The following is an 8,814-nucleotide window of genomic DNA, read 5'->3' as shown; positions in this document are numbered from 1 at the left end:
TTTTATTACTCAATACTACAGTGAGGTGTTTCTCAAAGTTGTAAATTCTTGGTATGTCATCCACTGAGAGTTGGAGAAGTGGAATTTTCTTTTTGAGGGTGTTCCAAGCCCCTGACCTGTTTCCGTCAATGACCATTCTAATCATTGTCGCATTGGCATACCTACCGACGACAATGTGCAGTGGTGTTCATGTATATGAGGTCTAGAATGACCTCCATTGCTACTGTTGGACATGTTCTCATGGCACCTGTGATGCACATACATGCCAGTCTCTGTACTTTGTACAGGTTTTGCCTTGCTGTACGTTGCTCTAGTTTTGTATACCAAGCAACTGCTCCGTAAGTAATCATGGGTCTTTCTATCATAGTACACATCCAGCGCAAAATGTTAGGGGCGCAGCCCCACCTATTTCCCGCCAGTCTTCTGCATACCATGAGAGCCTTTGTGGCTTTGCTGGTAATGTTCTTAATATGCCTGTTCCAGAGAATTTTACTATCCAGGGTTATTCCCAGGTATTTCACTTCCTGGTGATGGCAGTATTTCCTTTCCATCTAGATAGATTCTTTTCAAGTTTTCCAAACTTTGCTTGAACTCCTTGCGTTGTTTTAACAACTACAGTTTTGGTACCTATCTCAGACTGTACCTAAACAGAATTTTTGACGAGAAAATTGAATTTAGCCGAGAAAATTTTCGTACAATTTTTGAAGACACTTGTCTCAACAAGAATGCCTTGCCGAGTTGGTCTCTCTTTTCTCTAATGAAGTACATCAGTCGACAATTTAATACACGGCAATCACCCAGGAAAACGTCGATGCTGTACGTAAGTTGATCCAAGAAGATCGCGCATGTCACATACCGTGAAATTGAAACATCATTGTGCATTTCAAAAACGTCAATTAAAAAAATTTTATATGAAGAGATATCTGTAAAAAATTAGTGTCTTGTTGGATGCCGCATCTATTGATGGACGAACAAAAAGCAATTAGAGTCAATTGGCGTCAAAAAACTCTACACCTGTTTAATGCAGGAAACTCAAAAAATATATACAGTATTGTCAGTGGTGATGAATCCTGGATTTACTGTTATAAACCCGAAAATAAACGTCAATCGGCTGTTTGAGTGTTCCCAGACGAACCAAAACCGACGGTTGTTATCCATTCTCGTTTCCATAGGAGCTAGTGGTGGCAACATTATTTGTTTCAACAGCGGGCCATGTAGTAACAATTCCTCTGCAAGATCAAAGAACTGTTACTGCTGATGGGTACATATCTATTTCTTTGTCGGAAGAATTGCTGAGTTTCGAAAAAACCAACCCTCAACGACGCGACGAATGATCCTCCACCAAGACAATGCAGGTTCCAGGTTCCCACACACCCCGAAAAACAATCGAGTTTTTAAAGCAAGAAAACATCGAATTGTTGGTCCATCCCCCATAGTGTCCCGACCTAAGTCGTAAGGATTTTTTACTTTTTCAAATATTAAGAATGAACTGCGTGTTCAGAGGTTCCAATTCCTAGAAGATGCAGTCAGTGAATTCAAAACCACAATTTTTAAAGGTACCAATAAGGGAGTGGAATAAGTGCTTTCAGAATTGGTTCCAACCAATTCAAAAATGGATTTCTCCAAAAAATAATAGTCTTTAATAGTATATTGTGTAATAAGTTTTGAAAAAGGCTCTTTGCACACGGGTGTGACGGTTTATTGGTTTGGTTTGGACCAGAAGTCACACGACCATAAGTCACACGAGTGTGCAAAAAGCCATTGTCAAACGTGTTACACACTATACTTTTTCTACGACTGCATATCGCAAAATAACAAATATTCTTGCGTAAGCCGTGTGTGAAAAACGTTCTTTCAGATTGACTTTGGCGTGCGTTTTTTAACGTTTTACATAGCAGTCGTAGAAAAAAGTTGTTATCTACTATTTCTCTCTACCCTCTACCTCTATGTGTAGAATATAAAAGATCCCTCGTATATTATGATACAAATAATGTAATATTGTATCATCATAATATTTAGAAAATTCGAATATCGTTTATTGATGTGTGCCTTATGATCTCTTTATCAGTTCAATGATGACGATGACATATCACGATATTGAAGAGTCGGTATGACTCGCTTCCCGTCTTGTGACAATTTATCTTTTATTTCAATAATTGTTTACTACAAACGGTCATTTGAAGAAGTAGCTCGTGATATTTTCAACCGTCGCGTCGCTCTCATTTTTAGATATCATAATAATCCAAAAAAAATCTCTACCTATATCTATATTATCAGCCGCCTGTTCACTAAAACAACGAACCGAAGGTTAACTATTTTTATGTTAGTTTTATTCATAAACCCAAGTCCTTAGGAAAAAATATTTTTTTCCATAGCAACTGCAACTTTTCATAGTACTTTAACCGCAAGGGTAGATTAAATGATACTTTAACAGCGAGGATAGGTTAAAAACTTTATTTCTTCTCGCACGTTTTTTAATTGCTTCCATTTTTGAAAATTTTTGTATTCCTTTTCATAAGTTATTCGGGATTTAAATGGAAGTAGTTTGGATATTATGGCGCTTGTCGCCTCCAGCCTGAATATCTGTTGGTAATTTACTTATTTCGTTTTGAGCTATTTCTGGCTCCAATTCAATCAGCAATCGACACGAAAGAGAATTAAAAAATATTGACTCAAAACTGACAACTAAAGAGACAGCATGGAGACAGCTCTATTTATTTGTCAAATTACATAGAAACCAACGCGAACCTAGCACAATATTTTTTCTAATCGTACTAATTTTTTTTTGAGGTTCAAGTTAACGTCTTCTTTTTGCTGCAATGGCTAAACTGGACGGGACCTACTTGTTTACGCGGAATCCGAACCGCGGTCCTCGGCCATATCATAGTCAATGGCCTACCGACTTAGGAAGTGTCTAAATTAACTCTTACTCACGAGATATCCGATCTCATCCGGCCTTGAACCGGCGTGAATGAGCAGTGTGTATCAATAGATTTTACACTTTTCCCTTTTGGACAACAGCACGATGCAAAGTTTCGAACCGGTCACCCGTCCATCCACTAGCATCGCCTTACGTCGCTTAACTTCGGTGTTCTAATGGAAACCGGTGTTTCGACGTAGCTGGGCCGTTGCCCTCGTACTAAATTCTTTGAAATAATAATTTCTGAATATTTTTTAAAACGTAACTCGCTATGGAAAAAAATATTGTTTTATACACGACGATAAAACTGCATTATCGTCTTGTATAAAAAATAACTATTATCTCTATCAAAATCAATATGTTGAAAAGTACTGTATGATCAAAAAAACTGTCTAGTGTGTCTAGTTGGCTTGAAAATGACGCGAACGATGACATATTTCTCCTATAATTTTGCATATAAAATTACAGCTATCTTCATTTCCAAGTCGTCTCTGACATTGTTTTTAAATTTCAAACTAGGTATGTAGAATGTTTAGGAAGGGGGTTAACGAGTTATAAGTTATCATGCAGTCTGAGGGCGTTGACAAAAGCCAGTATCTGAGACGGCTCCACAGAGGCCAGCTCTCCATCTCCGACATCAGCCGTACCAGAGTTACACACCAGCACGAACGTTTGTTGTCTTGGCGCACTCTGTGATGAAGTGCACTCACCGGCAAAAAAAAACGGCCACTAAAAACTAGTCCCAATTTCAAAGTTCGATTTCTCGCAAAGCACTCATTAGATTTTGATGATTTTTTTAAATTGTAAATTAATTCCTTCTTAACGGATGCTACGTCAGACATTTTTATTCCGAATTTATTTTGAGCATACACAGGGCACAACAATAAGACGAAGTTTTTTGCCCGAACTTTGTAACACCCTGTAGGGTGCAGCAGCTGTAGTAGCTATTGCTAAGTCAAATCACATTGTAGCCTCATCTTTTGTGAGCATTCTATTTTTTTAATCACGGCATTATCTCTGTTTGTATTGAAGATACGCCGCTTTAATACGAACGTCTCGGAGAAATGCTTCGCACGCAAAACCGCGATTCATCCGTGAAAATGACTTCAGTTCATTGCTCAATATCCCAATTGACATGTAAACGCGCAAACTGAAGACGTGCTCGACGATGTCTTGGAAGTAGCTGGGGTCCGGTGGCAGGCCTTCTTGCAAACAAGCTGTTTTCTTTTAGTCTTCGCCGGATTGTTCTCTCACTGACTTGAGTTCTACGCACGGCTTGAAGCAGATGTTGATTCTGAAAGGGTTTAATTCTACGATTTCGTAAAGTATTCAGGACAATAAAGCGGTAGTCAATTGCATTTGTCTCCCGCCTTCTTCTGGAACACACTCGACTGGTGAAATTTCCCGTTTCCATATACCGATTCCAGGCATACTGGACTTATTCGAGGTATACCCAGGGTATAGGACACATAACGTTGACTTCGGCCATCCTCATTTAAAGCCACAATACGAGGAACATCCATCACAGTTGCCTTGATTGTTTGTACATAAAACTTTCTGCCTGCGAAGTATTTTTCCGAGACGTTTGTTTTAAAGCAGCGTATCTCCAATACAAACAGAGATAATGTCCTGATTAAAAAAAACAAAATGCTCACAAAAGATGAGGCTGCAATATGAATTGATTTAGCAATAGTAGCTATAGTCTATAAAATGAATAACTTTGAATTTTAACCGTTATTTTTTACCAACATGGCAAATATAAAATCCCTCTATCAAAAAACTTACTGATATTCTTTAAATTGAGTGCCTGAACGAATCAGATACGTAACTCTTTTTACTTTCGTGAAATAGAAAAGGAAAATAATAAAATAAATGACAGTTCTTCCTCTTCTTGTAAAAAATCAAACACGAAGATATACAATAATTGTCAAAAGTAAATGTCATCAGCTTCTGACATTTCTAAATATCAGACGCAATGCCGCCTCTAATAGAACAGCCTCGGGGCGAGACTTATGACGTCACGCTAGTTAGATCCTACGGATTAATAAATATATGGCTGAAATCGTACTCCATAGTCCATGTAGATAGTTTTAGTGTTAAGAAATATAATAATTTTAAAAAATATGTGGTCATCTTTTGAACAAGTTTATAATTAAGTTTATTAATTGCAGTCATTATGTGGTGTGGTGGTCGTGAATATTTTATGATGTAATTTTTGGATTATAATTTGAACTTTTTTTTCATTATGACACAACATGATGATGGTTTATATATTAGCCGAACGTTATTTTTTTAACCAAATTAGAAAATAATGAAAACCAAAATGAAAACTTAATCAGCCTTTTTCCCGAACCTAAATCCAAGAAATCAAAAATTTTAGCAATATTTTACATATAAAATGACAGCGACTTTATTTCCATAGCATCGCTGACGCCTTTTTTTCTATGATATTGTGTTATTTGCAAATATAATTTTTTTTTTTTTTTTTTTTTATTTAATATACATATAAACTTTTGTGATGCAAATATATAATACATCACTATTGCAGTAGAGTATTGAATGTTTTTTCTGTTAAATTAGATCGATTTCCAAACCCAATTAAAATATTATTGAAAAAAAAAAAAAAAAAAAAATACCTATTATTTTTGTATAATTGTAAAACATTTGCTGCATTTGTATGTTCATAGTTTAATTTTGCCAAATTTGTATTTATTACTATAAATAGGTATATACGAATATATTGTATTTATTAACTGTATATTATGTATATTTCATGTAAACATATCATTTTTAAAAATACAAACTAAAAAAATACGAAGGAAATAATTTATGTTTTCTCATTATTCTACAACATATTTATTAAATCCGTAGTATCTAACTAACGTGACGTCATAAATCTTGCTCCGAGGCTGTGCTATTAGAGACGGCATTGCGTCAGCATGGCCACAAGTTGCTAACCTAATAAAATTAACACTAGAAAAGCCCGCGGGAACTGTCAAATTCAAAGTTATTCGTTTCACAGACTATACCACAGACTATACTACAGCTGCTGCACCCTACAGGGTGTTACAAAGTTCGGGCAAAAAACTTCGTCTTATTGTTGTGCCCTGTATATGCTCAAAATAAATTCGGAATAAAAATTTCTGACGTAGCATCAGTTAAGAAGAAATTAATTTACAATTTAAAAAAATCATCAAAATCTAATGAGTGGTTCGCGAGAAATCCAACTTTGAAATTGGGACTAGTTTTTAGTGATCGGTTTTTTTTTGCCGGAGAGTTTATTCTGTTGTTTCCCCATTTTCCCCACAGAATCTGAATTCGCCGTTGTTTCTCAGCTTTAGTATACTGAGGTGTTCGTTGAGGAGACAGTGTCCTGTTAGAAACCCGTGAAAATCCGAGAATTGTTTTTACTTAAATCAAGAAAAATCTTTGATTTTTCTCGGTCGTAAGTTCTGAGAAACTTTTTCGAGTGTCTTAGACCGTTGGAGGATTTCCATTCCAAGTTACGGATGGAGTCTTCCAGGTTTTTTAAGTTGGTTTCCGCTTGTAAAGCAAAATGATTCTGGTCCAGTTACTGGAGTGTTCTCTCCTTTTCTAGCTAGATCGTTTGCTTTTTCATTGCCGTCTATCCTTTTGTGAGCCGGCACCCTGAATAGGAAGACTTAATTTTCTTTAAAAAACGAAATAAGCATAATTATTTTCCGTATACTCGTAGTTACAAAATCGATATAAATAAACAATAAAATTATAGTTTCTCTGTTAGATACCTCATAATAGGTAAATATTCATAATTTGTATACACATGTTAAAAAGTTGTTATGATAATTATTCATACTTGTCAAAATCTACTAGAACGAACTGTTTTAACAACTCGTGTTTTGCTAATAAAGTATGATGAAGCGTTAATTAGGGTTTAAGGAAAATGTGACGATAAATTATGAATGGATTTTTATGTATACGTTTTTGGTGAACAGTTATTATTTTATTATATTTTTAAATATTTTATTATACAGGGTGTTTTTTTTTTTTTTTTATATACAGGGTGTTTCGGCAGCATATTCTTTAGATTAAAATAAGTAAAAAAGGTCGTATAAATGTATGTCCTAAAAATGCTAGTTTCGGAGATACAGGGTGTAGAAAGTATCCATTTTTATTTGCGATTTTTTCTAAATAATTTATTAAGTAACGTCATATTTGGATGAAAATTGGTGTCTGGGAGTTTTTTGACATGAGAAATTTGATTTTCATTTCAATATGACTCCTTCTTGTAGAGGGCGCCACCTACATATTTTTTAACTGGTTTCAAGAGTAATAACTTTTCTTCCAAGCCTGTATAAAACTACTAAGTAAAAAAATATACATTTACGACTTTTTTTATATAAAAAAAAGGTCTCTTGGTAAAAAACGCTATGAGTAATGGTTCTCGAGATATTTGGAATCAAAATTATCAATACCCGTCATCATTGAAATAAATTAAACATGTTGACTAAATAGTTATTAGACTGAAATCATAAATTTGAAACTTTTTGTGCTAAAAGTTCAACAGAAACTGTTTAATCATCTTTTTTTCACAGAAAAAATTATGATTAACTTAAAAAAATAAAAATTTATTATTTCAGTCAAATAACTATACTCAACATGTGCTTATTTTTTGTCAATAATAACATGTATTGACTATTTCCATTCTAAATATCTTGAGAACGTTTGCTCCTAGCGATTTGTACCAAGAAACTTTTTTTACGTAAAAAGTCATGGAAATGTATATTTTTTCAGTCAGTAGTTCAATATAGGTACGAGCGAAAGGTTATTAATCTTCAAAACAGTTAAAACACATGTAGGTGGCGCCCCCTACAAATAGGAATCATATTGACATCAAAATAAAATTTCTCATGTCAAAAAACTCCCAGACACCAATTTTCATTCAAATATTGACGTTACTTCAGAAATTATTAGAAAAAAATCGAAATAAAAATGAAACTTCTACACCCTGTATCTCCGAAACTAAGCATTTTAGGACATACATTTATACGAACTTTACTACTCATTTTTATCTGCAGAATACGCTGCCGAAGTTTCCGGAATACAGTTCGGACCACCCTGTATATACGAGTAGTCGTCGTTGGAAATATTTCATCTCACAAGGTTTACCCCCGGGTACAGTTTCCGGTAACGACACCTACACTAATAATTATGCATAGTAGGTTCTTTTTGTGCTCTAGTAGTTGTTTTGTCTTTTTGTTATCTACCTCTGGCCACAGACTTCGAACTGTAGCGCAGTCCTCACCGTGTTGCCACGTCTTTTGCTGCTTGGCTTGATGTTAGTTCCTATAGCTTCCTTTAATTGCTGTCCTCCATTCGCGAATTTCAAGTTCCAGAGCTTTACGCCCTGGGCTACTTGAGAACGGTTCTGAAAGGAGCTGTGCGCGATAGCCTGGTGCTTCCATATGGCGCGGAACAGTTCTGGAACTTTATGACTCAATTGAATGGAGTGAGAGTATCGCGTTCTTGAACAGTTCAGAGCTGCACAACTGCATGAATGGAGGACAGTAAATGTGTTGATGCCACGGCTTCTCCTCTGGCCGCCTCTTTTGCGAGTCTGGATGCTTCCTGGTTGCCCACCACATTGTTGTGGCGTTGACACAACCAGACAGTGCTTGTCCATCACAGTTTTCGATCCCACTATCTCACTGATTGCATGGTGATGCTTCTTAAAGCGCCCAAGCTGTCAGAGTATATAACGATATCTCCTATTGGTCAATCAGCGATTTTCCCTCGTATACGACTGGCCCCTTTTTTAGCGTAAACTTTCCTCCGTGTTTCTTTCCCAGGGTTCCAAAACTTCGAGTCCAGTATGATTCCTAAATATTTTGTTTACTTAACAAATACAAGGGATG

Source organism: Sitophilus oryzae, unplaced genomic scaffold (assembly GCF_002938485.1).
Source record: "Sitophilus oryzae breed Bouriz unplaced genomic scaffold, Soryzae_2.0 scaffold_1492_pilon_pilon, whole genome shotgun sequence".
Taxonomy (NCBI): Eukaryota; Metazoa; Arthropoda; class Insecta; order Coleoptera; family Curculionidae; genus Sitophilus; species Sitophilus oryzae.
The sequence above is the reverse complement of the archived record's forward strand: the minus strand, read 5'-3'. Positions refer to the sequence as shown.